The 19,993-nt window shown below is 47.1% G+C and overlaps 1 protein-coding gene across 9 annotated transcripts in view; it reads left to right on the top strand.

Moving 5' to 3' along the window:
• The window catches only part of LDLRAD4 (low density lipoprotein receptor class A domain containing 4), a 436,354-nt gene that overhangs the window by 52,700 nt on the left and 363,661 nt on the right, over window positions 1-19,993 (top strand). For 7 of the 9 annotated variants that reach the window (XM_009433595.4, XM_009433598.3, XM_054672299.2 and 4 more), the window contains exon 2: window positions 7,642-7,725. The gene's annotated coding sequence lies outside the window, so the exon portion shown is untranslated. Of the gene's footprint in view, window positions 1-7,641; window positions 7,726-8,113; window positions 8,171-19,993 lie in introns of all 9 variants that reach the window. The other 2 variants (XM_054672297.1, XM_063795515.1) reach the window with 1 other exon arrangement.

The following is a 19,993-nucleotide window of genomic DNA, read 5'->3' as shown; positions in this document are numbered from 1 at the left end:
CATTCCAGGCCTATTTGCATTACCGCGTACAAGTGTATCACAGCACTGGAAGCCAAGGCAAAGGTACTTTAGCAGTAGAATGTGTTTTCATTAAGTTATTTCAGAGTACTGGATCCAGGACTTTATTTGCAAAGTTTATGCATAGATGATACAGATGGGGTGAGTTCTGTTTGGCTAGAGCGGAACGCAGTTAGCTGCTTTCTGCTTTCTGGACCCTGCATGGTTGTGCTGCGAGGGATCCTTCCTCAGGGCGTCGGCAGGTTCCACTGGGAGGCTAGAACTCTGCAGGAGCGGAGACCACAGCCAGCACTAAAGAAGTGATCTCCGACAGAAGGGAAGAGAAAATGTATTTCAAATAATGAGACTAAGTATTGTTTTTAGAAATTAAAAAGTTATACATGTGATATGTATGTGTGTGTGTATTTAAATACCACAACCCAGAGTGTGTTTGTGTACATATGTATTTGGATATTATCTGTGTATATATGCATACATGTGTATATATTGCATTTGAAATGTGTGAAAGTACACAGTGACTACTACTATGGGGGATTTACAGAGGAAAGATCAAACATAGTTTAATGCAGGAGAACGACCAATAATATATGTTTATTATTGGCTCAGTTTACCTAAACAACAACTAAACACATACACCAGTGAGCAGTAAACATTTTGCCATTCAGAAATGCTGGGAAATAGGGTGTCATGATTTTTAAACCATTCTAGTTAATATAGAACTGTCCTATTATACCATTGACACTTAAATAATGAGACACTAATGAGGCTTAGCTAAGACTCAAGTGACTGTAACCAAAATGATTTCTTGCTGCTGATGTAGACGACTGTAGGATCGTCCGTTTCTTTGGCATCGTGACGTTAGGCGTTCAGTGCCTGTGTGAAAGCGAAGGGTGGAGAGGGACCCTCTGAGCCTGTAGAAGGCCCATTTCCCAATTCCCACTGGGGGGCTTCCAGCGCACTTTCTGGGTACTTAGTTCACGAGGTCTTTCTGAGTCGGCCGAAGGAGATCTTAGCTACCAATGAAGACCAAAGAGTCCGGGTCGAAGGCCTCTTCTCAGTGTTCTTCCCCTTGTGATGTCCTCAGCATCTGACACAGGGCCTGGCATGTTCACTATCTGATAAGCCCCTGTTGCGTGAAGTCCTTGGATGCCGATAGCGTTCCCTGAGGTTGGCCTTGTCCTGTCTTCCTGTAGATGGCTCTGGAATTTTTGACGCGCAGGAGGTGGGGCCTCTGAACTTTGCTGCCTGAGCACTTGAGCCAAGAGAGTGTTAGTTGACATTAGGCACATAGACTACTTTTGCTTTGACTGACAGATCTTGGTTGAAGGGAGAGGGTGGGAAAAGCTGAACCAGCCCTGGTACAGGGACTGCTCCCAGCAAGTCAGTTTCCACCCCACCCTCCTGTTCAGTGCTTTTTTTTTTTTTTTTTTTTTTAAGACGGAGTCTTGCTTTGCCAGGCTGGAGTGCAGTGGCACAATCTCGGCTCACTTCAACCTCCGCCTCCCAAGTTCAAGTGATTCTCCTGCCTCAGCCTCCCGAGGAGCTGGGACTACAGGTGCCCGCCACCATGCCTAGCTAATTTTTGTATTTTTAGTAGAGATGGGGTTTCACCGTGTTAGCCAGGATGGTCTCGATCTCTTGACCTCATGATCCACCTGCCTCAGCCTCCCAAAGTGCTGGGATTACAGGCGTGAGCCACCACACCTGGCCCTCAGTGCTGACTTTGAGGGATGCTCCTGACCTGTGTGTGGCAGCTGCTCGGGATCTGGGTTGCCTTGGTCCAGGTAGAAATCCCCTAGAGGGTTGTCGTGGGACTCAGGTCTTTGAAGAGACTGGGCACTTGAACTGTGCCCCAGCAATGGCCGGAGTTGGTGCTCTGTGCTCCAGAAGAGGGGACTTGCCGGGTGGCCATCGCCATTCCTCGTTCGTTCCCGGCAAGCAAAATTGGACCACTTCACTGTTGCATCTGGTTTGAAGAGACTTTCATTTCTATTTGGGGAGAAGAACACTCAAACACAGCGAGACAGCTGCCAGACGGTGCCTGGCTTTCGCCTCCGTCTCGCTCCTCCTGGCCGCGTTAGTGTCCCTGGGTATCACCCCATGCCGCGTGCTCCGTGTGTGTTCCTCGAGTCTGAAAGGCGCTGATGAAATGCTTGCTGCAGCTTTGTTAGGACACAGGCGGTCATGCTTTAGGCTGCTGCGGGGACAGAGGCATTATGCAGCCTGTAGGAGCCATGGCCAGTGCATGGTCACTCTGCATGGCAGCCTTGTAGACCCAGCTGGGACACTTCAGGGACAGCTGGAGACCTCCTGTTGCTCTTGACTGGGGTTACCATGACCGCTGGCTCTTCACTGAGGCCAGACTCAGTGAGTGCAAATTCCTGGTGCTGGCCGATGAGGCCCTAGGAAAGACACACCTATGGTCAGTCTATCTTAGCTTCAATTTACTCAGAATAATGTAGTCCTGTGAGAGAGAGAGAAGCTAGGGAGCTGTGGTGCATCAGCTAGTAAAGATGTTAGAAAATTGTCAAAACAAAAACGATGTGGCATTTACAGGTTGAATGCATGAATGAATGCACACGTGCATTTTATGATGTGACACTGTCCCTGATGCAAAAATCAGGTGGGTTACTGCATCTGCGGTGATGGGGTGGGTCCATCTGCAATGTTTCTGAAAAAAGCATCATAAAGCAAGGTTGGTTTTGGGAAGGGTGCCTTTCTTTTCTATTTCATATGTCACCAGCTGCTCCGTGTGTTTTCTGTCCCATTATGATTTTCCTGAGATGGCTCTTCACTCTGTCTCTGGGCCTCCTTGTGTTTAATTTATTTGTTTTTGAGACAGGGTCTCACTTTGTTGCCCAGGCTGGAGTGCAGTGGTGTGATCACAGCTCACTGCAGCCTCAAACTCCTGGGCTCAAGAGATCCTCCCGCCTCAGCTTCCTGAGCAGATAGGACTATAGGTGCGCACCACCACATCCGGCTAATATTTTCTTTTTTATAGAGACAGGATCTTGCTATATTGCTCAGGCTTGTCTTGAACTTAAGCGATCCTCCCACCTTGGCCTCTCAAAGTGCTGGAATTCCAGGTGTGAGCTGCCGGACCCAGCCCCTTGTGTTTAAATGGCTCTGCTTCCCAGGACCCAGCCACCAGCTGGAGTGAGTCCTGCTCCGCAGAAAGGCCAGAAGCCTGCGGCCAGGCTTCTCTTCAACTTTTGCCCAAACAAATTTCCCATCTTCCTTTACCTTAGAGAGTGAGAACACCGTAAAGATGAAGAATAAGCGCGCCTGCTTCCCTTCAGGGTTTTCCATCCTCCAGCCCCTCATGCAGTCCTGTCCTGGTGCAAGGGCGGTGCTGCCTGTCCCTTTTCAGGAGTTCCACCCACTCTGCCTCTTCTTGCTCTGCTTCTTAGGGGCCCATGGCTCACAGCTGTGTCTGGGACGTGTCATTCAGGAGGTGGTTTAGGGTTAGTGAAATCGGCAGCCCCACAGGACCCTGCTGTTGGAAACCCACGTGTGGATGCCCCGATGCCTGGTGCCATAGGGTATGGCGTGTGAGGAGCTCAGCCAGTGCCTTCTCTTCTCTCCTCAGCGAGCGGCTGTGCTTGCTGGCTCTCCTCGGTGGCTTCCTCTTGAATGAACCTTTCTTCTGAAGGCTTGATTTCCTTCCGGGAGGCTTAGTGTTTCTGCTCAGCCTTCTTTCTTGGAGGCCTGGGCTTGATGTTGAGTTGTGTTTGGTGAGGTTATGGAAAAAGCCTGTGTTTACTAGAACAGAGGGAGGAGGCCTGGATGGGGCATCAGGTCTGTCTTTGTGCTGTAACCTGGAGCCGTTGATCTCTTGGCTGGACCTGGGGAGGGGTCGGCCAGTGACCCCTCCAGTTCCCTGCTGGCCCCTACACAGGGGATGCTAAGCAGCAGGTCAGTGGCTATTTTCACAGCTAGAGAGTTAAAGTTATGCTGAAAGGAAGAGGTGAATTTGTTGCAGTTCTCTGCCTCGTGTCATGGAACTGCTGTTTTTAGTTTTTCTTGGCTTGGGTGTGAGAATCCTGCTGCCTGCGAGGCTAAGCATGAGGGAGAAAGCGTGGAGACGATGATCACGTTTGCTGAGTGATTGATGAAGTGGGAATATATCATACAGTCCTGAATGTAGATTTCAGGGGAGTGTGACAGGTTTCTGTAATGAATAAAGTTTTTCTTTTGTACTCTTTTAAGTAATTGTATTGATTTAAATATTTTCAAATATCACTGTTATTAAAAGTAGTCCCTTTGGAATGTAAAATAGACACAATGTTGGGTAGCAGGAACTGTGTATGTGTTGAATTATTATTTTCAACAGAGCTTAAAGTCTTGATTAAAATAGTTAAAAATCATCGGTTTAAAAATGGAGTATCTTAAAGAGCTGTGCATGGTGGTGTGCACATGTAGTCCTAGCTACTGGGGAGGCTGAGGCAGGAGGATCATTTGAGTCCAGGAGTTTGAGGCTGCAGTGAGCTATGATTGTGCCTGTGAGCAGCCTCTGCACTGTAGTCTGGATACCATAGCAAGACCCTGTTTCAAAAAAAAAAAAAAAAATCCAGAAGAAATTTTGAAACAGGTTGCCAGGAAATTGGATTGGCATTTTATTTTAGAATTAGAGCCTGGTCTTTTGACCCATACAGGTTTTGTCACTTTAGTTGGGAAGGAAAGATTTATTGATACTAATGGAAAATTAAAAATGAGTCACAAATTCTTACTTTGGAAATTCTCTTAGGGAGCTTTTTTGTTTTTAACCTTGAACTGTAGATAACTAGATGCCAGAGAAGTGGCAAGGATATTTGACAAAAGTAGTAACTACTGAGTGACATTTTAAGCACTGACTCAGGTTCACTGGTAAAATGAAATCAGTGCTGGAGAAGTTGTGCGTTCATTCTTTCGGGGTAGAACATGAAGCCAAATATCTTCAACCTATTTTGAAATTCAGAGCTATGGGCTCTGCTCTGAAGGCTTGAATAAGTTCGGTTGCTGTGGCATTTTTGTGACTAGACATTGGCAAATCATAGTTCTATTACTTTGGCTCACTTAAAAAAATGTTAATAGCAAAACAAGCTGACTGTAGTCAATAATAACTTAATTATATATTTTAAAATTGAAGAGTGTAATTGATTGTTTGTAACTCAAAGGATAAATGCTTAACAGGATGGACACCCCATTCTGCATGATTTACTTATTTCATATTATATGCCTGTATCAAAACATCTCATGTACCCTGTAAATACATATACCTACTATGTGCACACAAAAATTAAGAATAAAAAAAAAATGTTAAAGGCCTCCCATGTGCCACATACTCTGCAAAGTGTTAGGGTTGCCAGGATGACGGGGATGTGGTTTATGCCCACAAGGAGCTCAAAGTTGAGTAGGAGAATGAATTTCCACTTTTGGTAGATGAGGCAGGGCCTGCTCTAATGTACAGTTGTGTATGCGTTTAGTATATGCATATACGCTTTATATTCATTATGTAACCCATATTTAATTACTAAGTTATTTTATTTATTTATTTATTTTGAGATAGGGTCTTACTCTGTCGCCCATGCTGGAGTGCAGTGGGTCGATCTTGGCTCACTGCAACCTCAGCCTCTTGGGTTCAAGTGGTTCTCATGCCTCAGCCTCCCGAGTAGCTGGAACTACAGGTGTGCACTACCACGCTCAGCTAATTTTTGTATTTCTTGGTAAAGATGGGGTTTCACTGTGTTGGCCAGGCTGGTCTTGAATTCCTGGCATCCTGATCCACCCGCCTCGGCCTCACAAAGTACAGGAATTACAGACATGAGCCACTGTACCTGGCCTAATTACTAAGTTACATTTATCAGTTTTCTGTTGCTGTGTAACAAATTATTATAAACTTAGGAGCTGAAAACAGTACTCATTTGTTATCTCACAGTTTCCATGGCTCCAAAGTCAGGCATGGCTTAGTTGGTTCTCTGGTCAGGCTGTAGTCAAGGTGTTGGCCAGGCTGTGTTCCCATCTGCAGGTTTGAGTACGGAAGAATCCACCTCCAGGCTCATTCATGTTGCTGGCAGAATTCATTGACTTGTAACTGCAGGACTGATGTCCCTGTTCCCTCTGCTTGTCAGCTAGGGGCTGCTCTCAGGTCCTGGGGAGCCCCTGTAGTGCTTTGCCAAGTGGCCCCTCACAGGCCCCATCATGAGGTGGCAGCTCGCTTCTCCAAGCCAGCAAGGGAGTCTGTCACTCCCTCGTTGCGGAGATGGGATCCTATGTAGGTCGCCTGGTGTGGGGAGAAGCATTCTTTGTGGTATTCGGTTGGGTAGAAGCCAATCACAGCTTCTACCTACACTCAAGGGGAGGGAGTTGTACAGGGTGTAAGCAATTTGGGGAGGCACCTTAGAATTCTGCCCACCACAGTACCTTTCTGGTTATTTCATGGACTTCCGTTCCCAAGAAATCTGAGCGTTTGCGTCCTAGGAAGACTGGTGAGAGCAGCCCCAGTGGAGGAATAAAAACTAAGATCTGGAAAATCAGCAGTGGGTTGTTTTCATCTCTCGGCAGGCAGGAAACAGGAGGAGAAAGGAATGTCTGTAGGCTCCCAACACTGATGGGAAGGAGGTGTTTGGCTGGGGTAGAGCTCCGCAGGAATCTCCCAGGCTCCTCTAGCTAGGTGCAGCCGTGTTTTATCCGGCGGTCTTTACATGGGCTGATCACTCAGGAGTGGCATATGGCAGGAGCACGCTTTGGGGTACGAGCCTCCTGGAGAATGAACTGCAGCACACAAGCCAGACAGATGGTGGCTTAGTCCCCCTTGGACAAGAGTGTGTCCTGCACACTGGAGGGCGGGGTGCTGAGAGGCGCTTGTGGTGTCTGAGGCCGAGCTTTGCTGAGTTCACCTGAAACTGCTTTGGAGCTCGAGGCGGTCACCCGAGGATACCCGGCGCTCCACCTGGGACGGTGCGATGCCCACAGAGCATGCTCACTCAGTTGGGATGGGGATGCCAGTGACAGGTTGTATGGAATGGACAAAATCTGAAGCACCAGCTGGGAGGACACTCTCCTAACAGGATGGTGGGCAGGTAAAGGCAGCCTTGCAGGCAGAGTCACGAACGTTACCATCCCAGCAGTGTCACTGCTAGAGGGCTTGCCTCTTCCATGAAATCAGACATGTACTTCAGCAGAGGAATCACTGGGGCCTGCCCGTCTTAGGTGGGCCCATGTTGTCTTGAGACTGGATTGTCGTGAAAGAAGATGGTCTTTTCACAGCTTTTAGAGTGTGTATGAATTTTAAGAAGACCAGTCCAACAGGGATACTATCTGTTATTTGGCCTCTCATCAAAGAGGAGGCCCGTGTCTCTGCAGGAACAAACGTGTGTCCTTTGACAGATGAGGACTCAGTGCCCCTGTGGCTGAGTGGAGGCAGAGGGGGATTTTGTCCCAGTTTGGTAATTCTGTGCTGTAATTCTTCTCTCTTCCTTCCCTTTATTACTTGATGCCTATTATTGCATTTTTATTGTATTCATTTTGATATTTATGCCTCTTCTCGTGACAGCCCTCAAATATTTAACCGTTTTTGAAACTTGAGAGGGGGACACACAAAAAGAAACATGGCTCACAGAAGTTCTTCATCTTTCTTTCTAGCGGTTCAAGCTCTACGTTCGTGACATCAAACCTCCTGTTGGGCCATTTCCGAGAACTCCCATCAGTTTCTGTATAGTGTAAAAGGTAAGTGGAACTACTTGTGACTGTTCTTTGTGATGATGTCTGGGAAGCAGAGCTTGTCGCGGCAGGAGCTGCTCTGCAGTGGTGGACCTGTCTGGCTGCGTTTGTTTTGACAAGGGTGTGCCTCATTTGTGTGTTTCTTCTTTGGGGCTGGATGTTAATGGCTGGGGCTTGGGTATCTATTCACAGTAGAAGCTTGGGTGACACCTGTGTGTTTTCAGAGCCAGCCCTGGTGGGGGACAGTCAGTGGCAGAGCTGGGAGATGCCCAGAGCCCCCTACCTGGCATGCCAGCGTCAGCCTCTGGCCTCAGGATGCCCTGCTCCGCTCGAGACGCCATGTTTTCTCAGTTCATCTGTGATTTTAGTGATGCTTATTCTGTCTCATTGTCAGGCTTCACTTGATGTCAAAGAACATGAAGTGAAGAAATACATGAGAATTTTCAGGAAGGTAAGACATTCTATAAAATATAAGGTCCATTTTTTCCCCTATATTTTTAATGTGCCTGGTGGTGGGACTCATTGCTTATGGGAAATCCCTTTCTAGAATGTAAGCCTTATGAGGGCAAGGACCTCCCTCTCTCCCGCTTGTCTTCCTTCCTTCCATTTATTTTTTCTTCAGGGTCTAGAACAGTGCCTGCAGTGTCAGGAGCTCGATAAAACTTTTGGCAAATGAAACAACTTGATGAGGAATCCCCCCTGAAGCTCTTGGAGCATAACCCAGCCTTTTCCTTTCTGGTTGCTGTTGGCAGCAGAGGAGGCACCTGGAGAATCCAGGGGGATTTGCGGTGCTTCCTTGCTGAGGCACACAGACCCTGGAATGTAAACGGACTTTTTACAGTTGGGTGCAAAGCAGTATGCATGGCAGAGCAAACCACGCCTGGGTTCTGTGTGGGGGCAGCTCCTCCACTGCTGAGCTCGTGTGTTTCTCTCCTCTCTCCTGAGTGAATTTCATGCCCATTCGATTGGCTCTCGGGAAGCTGGGGTGGAAAGAGCTCACGGGGAACACCCAGACCGCACGCCTTGTGGATGTTCAGTGACTGACTAAATGCTTGTTATTCACACGATCCCTTTATTAACCTGACAGAACAGCACGGTGTTTGAAAATCCCTGCTCTTCGCTGGCTTGGTGGGTGTGGAGGAGCTGTTTTTCTTCCATCGTTTGGCACACCCACCGCCAGCTTGAAGTGGGCGGCGGCAGCGCCTCTCTACCAGGGCTGACAAAAGCGTGGGTGCAGTTTCATTTCTCTTTTATTGTCTCAAATACAGTTGCCATTGAATTGACCCACCAAAAACTAGCACTGTCTTCAAGTAGAATTTTACTAGGTAGTGGAACACCACTGGACTATGCCCCCGAAGACTGAAACTTGAGTTACAACATTTCAGCAAAAGTAAAAATAATTCTTGCAAATGACATAAGTATCTGATTTTCCCCCTTATGTGGGGTTACCTCACTCATCAATTAGTTTAAGCAACTTTCAAAATTGGTAATGGAAAACTTTGTCTTGACTGTACTGGTATATGTGGATTTTAAATTAAATACAGAGCTACGTTGCTTCTCCTGATAATCAGAGCAGCTAAAGAAGAAATCACTCTCTCTGCAGAACTGCATGGCGCTTCATCGTCATGGGCAATTTTCAAGCACAGACTTAGATTGCGAGGCGTCGTAAGAACTTTCACACCTCTGAAATAGGTTCTTACAGCTGACTGTCCTGGAATTTATATTTGCTCTGTTACTTGCAAAATTTTGTCCCTTAAGCAGCTCACAGCTGGACTGTGAGACATTCCTAAGAGCTGATAAAATGGACAGGTGGTATTGCCTTCTTCTGCTTTCTGTCTGCTTGCCTGGGAGGGCCCAAGGAGGCCTAGAGCTTTGCATTAACTGCAGGATGTGCCTGTCTCCTTGTACAGTGGATTTATTTGGACTTGGTTTTAAAATGCAGCCTGGTCCCCGTGTTTAGGTTGTTATTAAATGCACTTTTGAGTTTTTCCCTCCTCGATGAATCTGAAAACATATGCCCTTGCCATATGGCGTTTGTGTGGGGAACTCAGAAGCCACAGACCTTGGGTTGAGTTCTGGCGTGGTAACTTTCATTCACTTTGTTACCTTGGCAAGTCCTAACCCTCTATGAGTCTCAGCTTTTCTCATCTTTAAATGGGATAATATTTATCTCATGGAATTACTTTGAAGATGCCTAATTCAGCATTCCATGCACAGTCGTCACTCAACAACATGTTGGCTGTTATTTTCCACCCTAATGCTGGCTTTCTGCTGTGATCTGTGTGCTGGGGGGATTGGAGGAAAATAGCAGAGGTCCTGCTCTCTCTGTCCTCTTTCAGGACTACGGAAGTTTGCTAAGGAATTTCACACGGCATCCTGCTGGAGCGTGTGGGGGAGTGCTGCTGATGTGATTAAGCACAAAGGCACTGGGGTGTGGGCAAAGAAATCGTTAATTCAGGCTCCCTGCACCATTCCCTGACCTCCGCATAAGACAATGCAACCTCAGACTGAGATCTGGCTGGCTGTCAGCACAGACTGGAAAGGTGCAGCTGGAGAAAACTCCACCTCTCTTTTGGTTTTCTTCTTGGTCCTTAAGGGATCTGAAGGCACCGGTGCAGACCAGGGACCATGCGGATGTCTTCCAGTGTGAGACCAGTGGTCCCTGTGGGGAGACACACTGGAACAATGAAAAAATAACCTTAGACCCAGGCAATGCATCCCGACCTGAACTTCTATCTTTGCTCAACTTAAACTTTTAAGGTAAAATCAAAGAGGACCAATAGTACTGGGAGAAGCAATCATTACCTTTGAATATAGGTCCCTGCTGTCTACACTGGTAAATAGAGTCCTGCTTATTTTCACCAGATGTGTGTATAAAGTGATCTTCGGCACCGTGCAATAAAACAGATTAACTCATGAAAATGTTATCAAACAAAAAGAATTGGAATCCCAGCACTTTGAGAGGCTAAGGCAGGAGTATCGCTTGAGCACAGAAATTTGAAACCAGCCTGGGCAACATAATGAGACCTCAGCTCTACTAAAAAATCAAAAAAATTACCTGGGCCTGGTAGCTCATGCCTGTGGTCCCAGCTACTCAGGAGGCTGAGGCGGGAGGATCACTTGAGCCTGGGATTTTGAGGCTGCAGTGAGCTATGATCATGCCACTGCACTCTAGCCTGGGCAGTACAGCGAGATCCTGTCTCCAATCTCGCCCCCCACCCCCCTTAAAACAAAAACAAAAACCAAAAATACCCACAAAAGACAATTGGAGTTGTCATGTGAATGACCATCTAATGCTGGGGGCTTCTAACTTGAGGAGGACTGAAACTCAGCCTTGAAGGTGGTTCCTGCAGGGGGTGCCCCGAGGTTTCCCACCTGCATGGGCAGTGGGGAAGCTGTGGGTCAGAGCCTCTGCTGGCCTTTCAGGTTGCTATCAGGGAAGTGACACCAAGGTGGCCAGTGCTGGGATCCTGGGAGGGATCCCAGGTTTGGGGGTTCTATTCAGGGGTCTCCCTTGGCTTCTGAAAGAGTTTCTGAGTTCTTCAGCCTTATTTGGGACCCCTCTCTGTGTCTCCCATGTCTCCTCTTACCTCCTGTCTCCTCCCGGACCTCTGTCTACCCAGCATCAGGGGACTGGAGTCTGAAGCTCCATCTCACCATTGTCCCCGATTCATCAACTTTAGGGTTGTATTAGTCCGGATTCATGCTGCTGATAAAGATATATCCGAGACTGGGAAGAAGAGGTTTAATGGGACCTAACAGTTTCGCATGGCTGGGGAGGCCTCAGAATCATGACGGGAGGCGAAAGGCACTTCTTACATGGCGGCAGCAAGAGAGAATGAGGGAGAAGCAAAAGCGGAAACCCTTGATAAACCCATCATATCTCATGAGACTTATTCACTATCATGAGAATAGTATGGGAAAGACTGGCCCCCATGATTCAACTACCTTCCCCTGGGTCCCTCCCATAACACGTGGGAATTCTGGGAGATACAAGTCAAGTTGACTTGTGGGGACACAGCCAAACTCTATCATCCTGCCCCTGCCCCCTCCAAATCTCACATCCCCACATTTCAAAACCAATCTTGCCTTCCCAATAGTCCCCCAAAGTCTTAACTCATTTCAGCATTAACCCAGAAGTCCACGGTCCAAAGTCTCATTTTAGGTAAGGCAAGTCCCTTCTGCCTGTGAGCCTGTAAAATCAAAAGCAAGCTAGTTACTTCCTAGTTACAATAAGGGTACAGGTATTGGGTAAATACAGCTGTTACAAATGGGAGAAATTGGCCAAAACAAAGGGGCTACAGCGCCTATGCAAGTCCAAAATCCAGCGAGGCAGTCAGATTTTAAAGCTTCAAAATGATCTCCTTTGATCCCAGGTCTCACATCCGCGTCACACTGATGCAAGAGGTGGCTTCCTGTGGCCTTGGGCAGCTCCACTCCTGTGGCTTTGCAGGGTACAACCTTCCTCCTGGCTGCTTGCACATGCTGGCATTGAGTGTCTGTGTCTTTTCCAGGCACACGGTACAGGCTGTCTGTGGATCTACCATTCTGTGGTCTGGAGGATGGTGGCCCTCTTCTCCCAGCTCCACTAGGCCATGCCCCAGTAGGGACTCTGTGTGGGGGCTCCCTAGCATAGGTTCTCCATGAGGGCCCCGCCCCTGCAGCAAACTTTTGCCTGGGCATCTAGGCATTTCCATACATCTTCTGAAATCTAGGCGGAGGTTCCCAAACCTCAATTCTTGACTTCTGTGTACCCGCAGGCTCAACACCATGTGGAAGCTGCCAAGGCTTGGGGCTTCCACCCTCTGAAGTCACAGCCTGAACTGTATGTTGGCCCCTTTCAGCCACTTCTGGTGTGGCTGGGACACAGGGCACCAAGTCCCTAGGTTGCATACAGCACGGGGACCCTGGGCCCAGCCCACAAAACCACTTTTTCTTTCTGTGCCTCTGGGCCTGTGATGGGAGGGGCTGCTGTGAAGTTCTCTGACAAGGCCTGGAGACATTTTCCCCATGGTCTTGGAGATTAACATTAGGCTTCTTGCTATTTATGCACATTTCTGCAGCCAGCTTGAATTTCTCCTCAGAAAATGGGTTTTTCTTTTCTATTGCATAGTCAGCCTGCAAATTTTCCAAACTTTTATGCTCTGCTTCCCTTATAAAACTGAATGCCTTTAACAGCACCCAAGTCACCTTTGGATGCTTTGCTGCTTAGAAATTTCTTCCACCAGATACCCTAAATCATCTCTTTCAAGTTCAAAGTTCCACAAATCTTTAGGGCAGGGGCAAAATGTTGCCAGTCTCTTTGCTAAAACATAGCAAGAGTCAGTTTTGCTCCAGTTCCCAACAAGTTCCTCATCTCCGTCTGAGACCACCTCAGCCTGGATTTTATTGTCCTTATTGCTATCAGCATTTTGGGCAAAGCCATTTAACAAGTCTCTAGGAAGTTTCAAACTTTCCCACATTTTCCTGTCTTCTTCTGAGCCCTTCAAACTGATCTGATTTCTGCCTGTTACCCAGTTCCAAAATCGCTTTCACATTTTCGAGTATCTTTTCAGCAATGCTCCACTCTACTGATACCAATTTACTGTGTTAGACCATATTCACCCTGCTGATAAAGACATACCCGAGACTGGGAAGAAAATAGGTTTAATTGGACTTACAGTTCCACATGGCTGGGGAGGCCTCAGAATCATGGCTGAGGGCAAAAGGCACTTCTTACATGGCGGCAGCAAGAGAGAATGAGGAAGAAGCAAAAGCAGAAACAAACCTATCAGATCTCGTGAGACTAATTCACTATCACGAGAATGGCACAGGAAAGGCCCTCATAATTCAATTACCTTCCCCTGGGTCCCTCCCACGATATGTGGGAATTCTGGGAGATACAATTCAAGTTGAGATTTGGGTGGCGACACAGCCAAACCAAATCAAGGGTTAAGAGTGGCATTGAGAAAATCAGAAATGCAGCAAGGGCATCAGGGATGCCGAATGCCCTTGTTCATAGTTTGGATTAGAGAATGCCAGCCCACAGGAAGAAAGTCCTGTGGTGGGAACACCACTTTCAGAGGTGGGAAAGAGAAACTTGCCACCTCTGCCACTTCTGCCCATGGCCTGAGACCTGGGCCTCGTCTCCGCCTGCTTGTTGGATTCTGTCTTCTGTGATTAGTTTATTAGTTTCTCATCAAGCAGACCTGTGGAGTCATATGGGATAAATACTTTGACGCTTTGCTTTAAACTCAAATGCGCTAGCAGCTCCGTCAGTTCATGCCTAGCACAGCATTGTCAAACTGCTAAAAAGCCAGCAAATTTTCCACCTAAAATTTTGTGGGGGAGGCCAGGGTGGGGGATGTGGGGAAAAGATGTAAAAATAAACCCTCAGATTCTGGGTTGCTTGGTGGCGTGTGTATTTTTCCGTGGTGCGGGAGGTTAGAAATAGCATTGCTTTTTATGGGATTCTCAGCAGCAGCTTGAAAATTTGGCTTTGAGGGTTTGGTCTCCCTGTGTGGGTGAGGTGAGTCCTCTGGTGCGGTTTGGGGGGCAGTGCACCCCGGCACCTCCCTGTCCGTTTTCCGCCTTCCTGCCCCTGCTCGAGGCCACCCGGCTGAACTGTGCTCGAGTGTGAAACACGCTTTGCCAAGGTCAGGTTCCTGAGATGACTCGCCCGTGGCAGCTGGTGCCAGTGTTAACAGACTGCATCGCAGCAGTCCCCATAAGTCACATCAGTGCATCTGTGAGGGCAGTCGCAGGGAGGGGCGTCCTTTGGGGATGTGGCATGTCGGACGGGCTGTGCCTCTCAAGCCGATGTGAGACGACCTCCCCTTGACGTCCTGACATTGGTTGGGGGCGTGGGCTGCCCTTTCAAAGAGAGTCCTGAGGGATTCTTGAAATTTGTTATATAGTTCTTACAAATGGAGGGAGGTTGCAGCGTCCCTCTCAAGTGCAGTACAGAAGGGAAATGTGAAGGAGACAGGCACTGGGACAGTGTTTGTGAGCCCCAGGGGCCCAGGGGCATCTGTGAATTCCTTGAAATGTTGCCAGTTCCTGGGGAGAATGCCAGGGCTTTGATAGGATTCTCAGGAGGGTTTTGACCTCCAGAAAGGGTTAAGAGCGCTTGCAGTGGAGCACAAGGTGTGTGGTTCATTTGGCTTGGGGCAGTCACTTCAGTGATGGTCAGATTGGAGGTGTCATGAGTGGGCAGAGGGTGACATGGACAGGCTTGCCGAGGACAGTCAGGGGACAGGATTCTGTTGTCAGTTGTGTAACTTAACATGGGGGCCATTGGAGGTGTCTGCTGGGCTTTTCCTTTGTAGGCTTTCTTCTTGAAATTCATATAATATTTTAAAGTTGGCGTGCTTCCTGCAGGAGGCTTCGTGGCGATGCTGGGTTAGCTTAGTGAGCTCAGTGCTTGGGAGAGGGTTCCGCTGTGCACAAGGGGTCTGGGGTCTGTCTGCTTAGCCTGACGCTTTAACAGTTTCCCTCTTTTTGTCCTGGGATCTGGTTTGCTGGGGCTGTCCACATTTTTCCATGTCTTTCTTGAAACTCGGGGGTTGTGGTAGGGAAGTCAAGGCTGCACCCTTGTTAGAGAATGGTGGGGGAAACTCAAGCCAGTCCTTCAACTCAGCTTTCACAGCACACTGTTAACTTTGTTTCTCAAACTTTTTGCCCCTTTAAAAAAAAAAACTGTGGTAAGATATACATAATGTGGAGAAGTTGGAACCCTTGTGTGTTGCTGGAAAAAATGTAAAATGGTTCAGCTGCTATGGAAACAGTATATTTTAACCATTTTTAAGCGTACGGTTCTGTGGCATTAAGTACATTCACGTTGTGCAACCATCACCACCATCCATTTCCAGAACTCTCTCCATTTTCCCAAACCAAAACTGTGTACCCATTAAACATTAACTCTGCATTCCCTCTCCCTCCAGCCGCTGACACCCATGGTTCTACTTTCTGTCTCTATGATTTTGACTGCTCTACATACCTCATAAGTGGAATCATGCAGTATTTGTCCTTTTGTGTCTAGTGTATTTCACTTAGCATAAAGTCTTCAGGGTTCACACACATTGGAGCCTGTCTCAGAATCTCCTTCCATTTTAAAGCTGACTCGTATTATGTTGTCCTTGGAACAGGAAGACGAGAGCTAGAGATACAGTTGGAAAAGAAAGTTAGGGCCAGACTATAGAGTTTTGTTATTTATTTATTTTTAGAGACAGGGTCTTGCTTTGCCACCCAGGCTGGAGTGCAGTGGCACAATCATAGCTCACTGCAGCCTCAACTTACTGGTTCAAGCAATCTTCCTGCCTCAGCCTCCTGAGTAGTTGGGAATACAGGTGTGTGTCACCATGCCCAGCTAACTTTTAAAATGTTTTGTAGAGATGAGGTCTCACTGTGTTGCCCGGGCTGGCCTCGACCTCCTGGCGCCATGAGGTTTTGAATGCTCTGCATATTATCCCATACGATGTGGGAACCACTGCACTTTTCAGAGGAGACAGTGTCATTAGATGCGTGTTTAGGAAGCTGAGTCTGGTGGCCGAGGGTGGGAGTCAGTGGAGAAGGAGACGGAAGCTGAGAGGGCCAGCCAGGAAGGACAGTGAGGAGCTGTCCCTGGCCTGGGGGACAGGGCCTGAGCTGAAGCAGCAGCTGTGAAGAAGAGGCCTGGGGTGGAGGGATCCGTGCGCCGATTGTGTTGGTAGCTGGAATGTGCAGGGCAGGTGGGGCAGAAGGTGGATTGCAGAGTGACTTTTGGGCTTCAGTCTTGGGTAAAGAGAAGGTGGTCTGAGCGGAGACAGCAGCCTAGGAGGTGGCGCTCACTCCGAGTGGAGAGCCTGGACTAGCCCATGTGGCTGGATGCGTCTGGAGGGCAAATGTGGGGAAATGACTGGAGATTGGCTAGAAAGCAGTCAGGCTGGGAGAAGTCACCACACACAGAGACTTGGTGTCACCCGCAACAGCACAATCCCCACCAGGACGTAGAGGAAATAAGAAAGCAGCCCTCTGGAGAGCAGGAGATGTCTGCAAATATCTTAGTATATCTTTCTATGAAATACTGTCCCATAAAGTACAGAAAGATACACTCAGATGTCTTGATCTTGGTGCTGTAATGACATTTATTATAGTATAATCAGGATGATCTGTTCTGTTACCAAGTTTTTGTTTGTTTTTAATGATTTTTCAAAAAACAGTTGTTAACACTTTTTAACGTTTAGCCCAGGTAGGAGGATCACTGAAGGCCATGAGTTTAAACAGTAAGGTGGAAATGAGTTTGCCTTCTGTATCTCTTGAGTTGTATCTGATAAAGAGAAACTACCCGGTACTTCCCTTTGGAGAGTGGGTGCAGGGTGGGGACATCCTCTGGATAAGTAATTGGCTGGTGACTACGACGACGCCACCCTATGGTGTGGGCTTCTGTACCCTTCTCCACTGTCTGCCCTCAGGTTATGGGGCGGGGCGGGGGGTGCCCAAATTCTTATTCCTACACTCTTCTGATTTCACATTGAACTTAGTGTGGATGGATGGAGAGAGAAACACTTATTATGAGGATTGGATTTAGTCCCAGTTGAAACCTGGTAATCAAATATTTATTTCAGAGAAAATGCAAGTAATTAATATAAGCTTCCTACAATTTAGAATAATTAATGGAAGACTGACTAGAAAATACTGACATTGGTTCAATACAGAGAAAAACGTTAAAAACCTTATCTCACAAGAGGCAAAGACATTAAGGCAAAATGTACCTGCATAACTAGTTTTAATTTAGTAATTTGGGTGTTTAGGTATTTTTAGAAAATCTCATATAAACGTAGAAGCCGTCAGATAAATGACCAGATGCTACTATTATCCTCTCCAAAGTGATCACTCTATTCCGTGAAGAAGGTGGAATGGGAACAATTACTAATTTGTATTCCTTTCACATTTCGAACTGAGGATTTACTTCTGTAGTGATCCTAATTGTAATATTTGGGTGGTGGTTTTAATCAGTAAAATGTCTGGCAGTTTTATAATCCTCTAGATAAATGTGAGTTGAATGTAATGCAGAATGAAATAGGCAAATGTCCCAACCTCAACTTCAGGTGAATAAAGGAAAATGATATCCTTTTAGCCACCTTCCATTAGCTTAGCCAAAATTACACCGATAAAGGTCTCTTCCCTATCTGTTTAAAGGACACGTGTATTGAAACTGAAAGATTAGTTTAGCTATCCATATTAGAGTTGTTTATATTAAAATTGTGTCCAATTTATAGTAAAGAAAAATTTAGTTGCTAATAGGACCAGATACACAACTTTGGCTATTTCAAGTTAAAATATTGCTGAAAAATACTATTTCAACAATCTAAAAATAATCTGTAAAGGTGTTAGCGCAATATAGTGACTGTGAAAGAAAAGCCATGCAGAAGTCACTCTGCAAGGTGAGTCATGGGGCCACAGTAGCAGCCCCGCAGACCGTGGTCACTCTGCAAGGTGAGTCATGGGCCACGGTAGCAGCCCTGCAGACTGTGGTCACTCTGCAAGGTGAGTCACAGGGCCATGGTAGCAGCCTCGCAGACCGTGGTCACTCTGCAAGGTGAGTCACGGGCCACGGTAGCAGCCCCACAGACCGTGGTCACTCTGCAAGGTGAGTCACGGGGCCACGGTAGCAGTCCTGCAGACCATGGCAATTGACCGCACCTTCTGCACTGTGATGACACCTGCAAAGCATGAGGACCTCCTGATATGACTGTCCTACTTAGAAGCACTTAAAACACCACCTAGAAAAGAAATGAACAAGCACAGAGCTTTGGCAGGAGAACTTAGGCACTGTGGAAACAGCCTCATCCAAGCCCCAAGCCTTCAGGCATTTTGACATCTGGGGACTTTTAGAAACACCAGTCAGGCCTCATAAGGAGCTGGGACTCTGTTCCTCTTTGCAACAATTCAGAAGGCTCCACTGCTTGGTATTTTCCACATGGCTGTAAGGGTCCCAGCACTAGAGCTGTTTAGCAGTTGTTTTGAATATGCTCTTGTGTCAGTCTTCTGAGTTCTAAAAGTAAAATTGTTCAGTTCCAGCACGCATAATGGTTTAGTTCCTAGGGACTTAAATCACATCATATTCACTTTCTCATTTGTCTCATTGCATAGGTGTATAAACTGAGGAAATGAGAGATTACATGAGGCCTAGACTATTTGTGGTGACTAACAGTGTTAAAGGGAGTAAAAGCATTTTGTAGATTGCAGGACATTGAACTGTTCAAGGATTCATAAGTGTGTAAGTATAAGTAGAATTTAGTACTATATGGCCAGTTACTTGACTAATCACTTAACACGAAATCTTCAGGAGTGTCATCTGTCTTTAATTTACAGTTGAACAAAAACACCGACTCCATCTTTTGGGAGCTTCAGTGAAGAAAGCATAAATAAGACTGTGATGAAGTTTGCTAGTTGGCCACTGTCATACTTTGCAAAGTAAAAGAGAGATGAGTCATTGCTAAAATTATGGGGCCGTCTGTCTCTATGCTCAGCCACAGACCCAGCTGTTTCCAGTCCTGAGCCATTGGGACTGCCGTGGAGAGATGGGAGGTGGAGAGAACAGCTGGGTTGCAGAATGCCAGATGTAAATTCCTTCTTGCGAAGTTGGGTGCTCGAGCTTCTAGAGGTGAAGACTTGTCTTCAAGAATAGGCTTCCTCCTACATGAAGAATGATCCCACCATATCTCAGCCTTCCTCGTGATATTGGGGGCTCCTGGAAGAGGTTCAGCAGCCTCTAGGAGAACCATGGGAACATTCTGGATGTTCCGGTCAGGACAGCAGATTCCTGCCCTTCCCATACCCTGTTGTGGAGTTTTACTGTGTGGGCAGACGTGGTGGGCTCAGTAACTGTGTGGGGCTGTACCCTGTGGGGAGACCTCAGTCCTCCCATCTCAGCACAGCCGGAGGAGCCGGCAGGGCCTGGGTAGTTGGTGCCTCCCCTTTGCTGATGGGGCACCCATTCTTCCCCCTGGTTATTGTCAAACTAGATGATTCTGTTTCCCCATAATTCTCAGGGTCCTCAGTGCCTTGATCCTTGAAGAGGAAGAGGGGCCGGGGATTCCTTCCTGTCCCTGGTTTTCCATAGAAAAGTATCAGTTAACCCTTTACATACCTAAAATGTTTGGCCTGCAGACAGTTTCAGAGTTTGTAGCAGCCTCCTGTCCATTAATCGTTGTTTATATCTTAAGCATTCTCCAACTATCTCAATATATCTTAACTTATTCTGGGTAAAATGATCCTGAACCATAGAACCCTAAATTATGCACTTTTTGCT

The sequence above is a fragment of the Pan troglodytes genome, chromosome 17 (assembly GCF_028858775.2).
Source record: "Pan troglodytes isolate AG18354 chromosome 17, NHGRI_mPanTro3-v2.0_pri, whole genome shotgun sequence".
In the NCBI taxonomy this organism is placed as follows: Eukaryota; Metazoa; Chordata; class Mammalia; order Primates; family Hominidae; genus Pan; species Pan troglodytes.
This window is presented reverse-complemented; position numbering and strand designations above follow the sequence as displayed.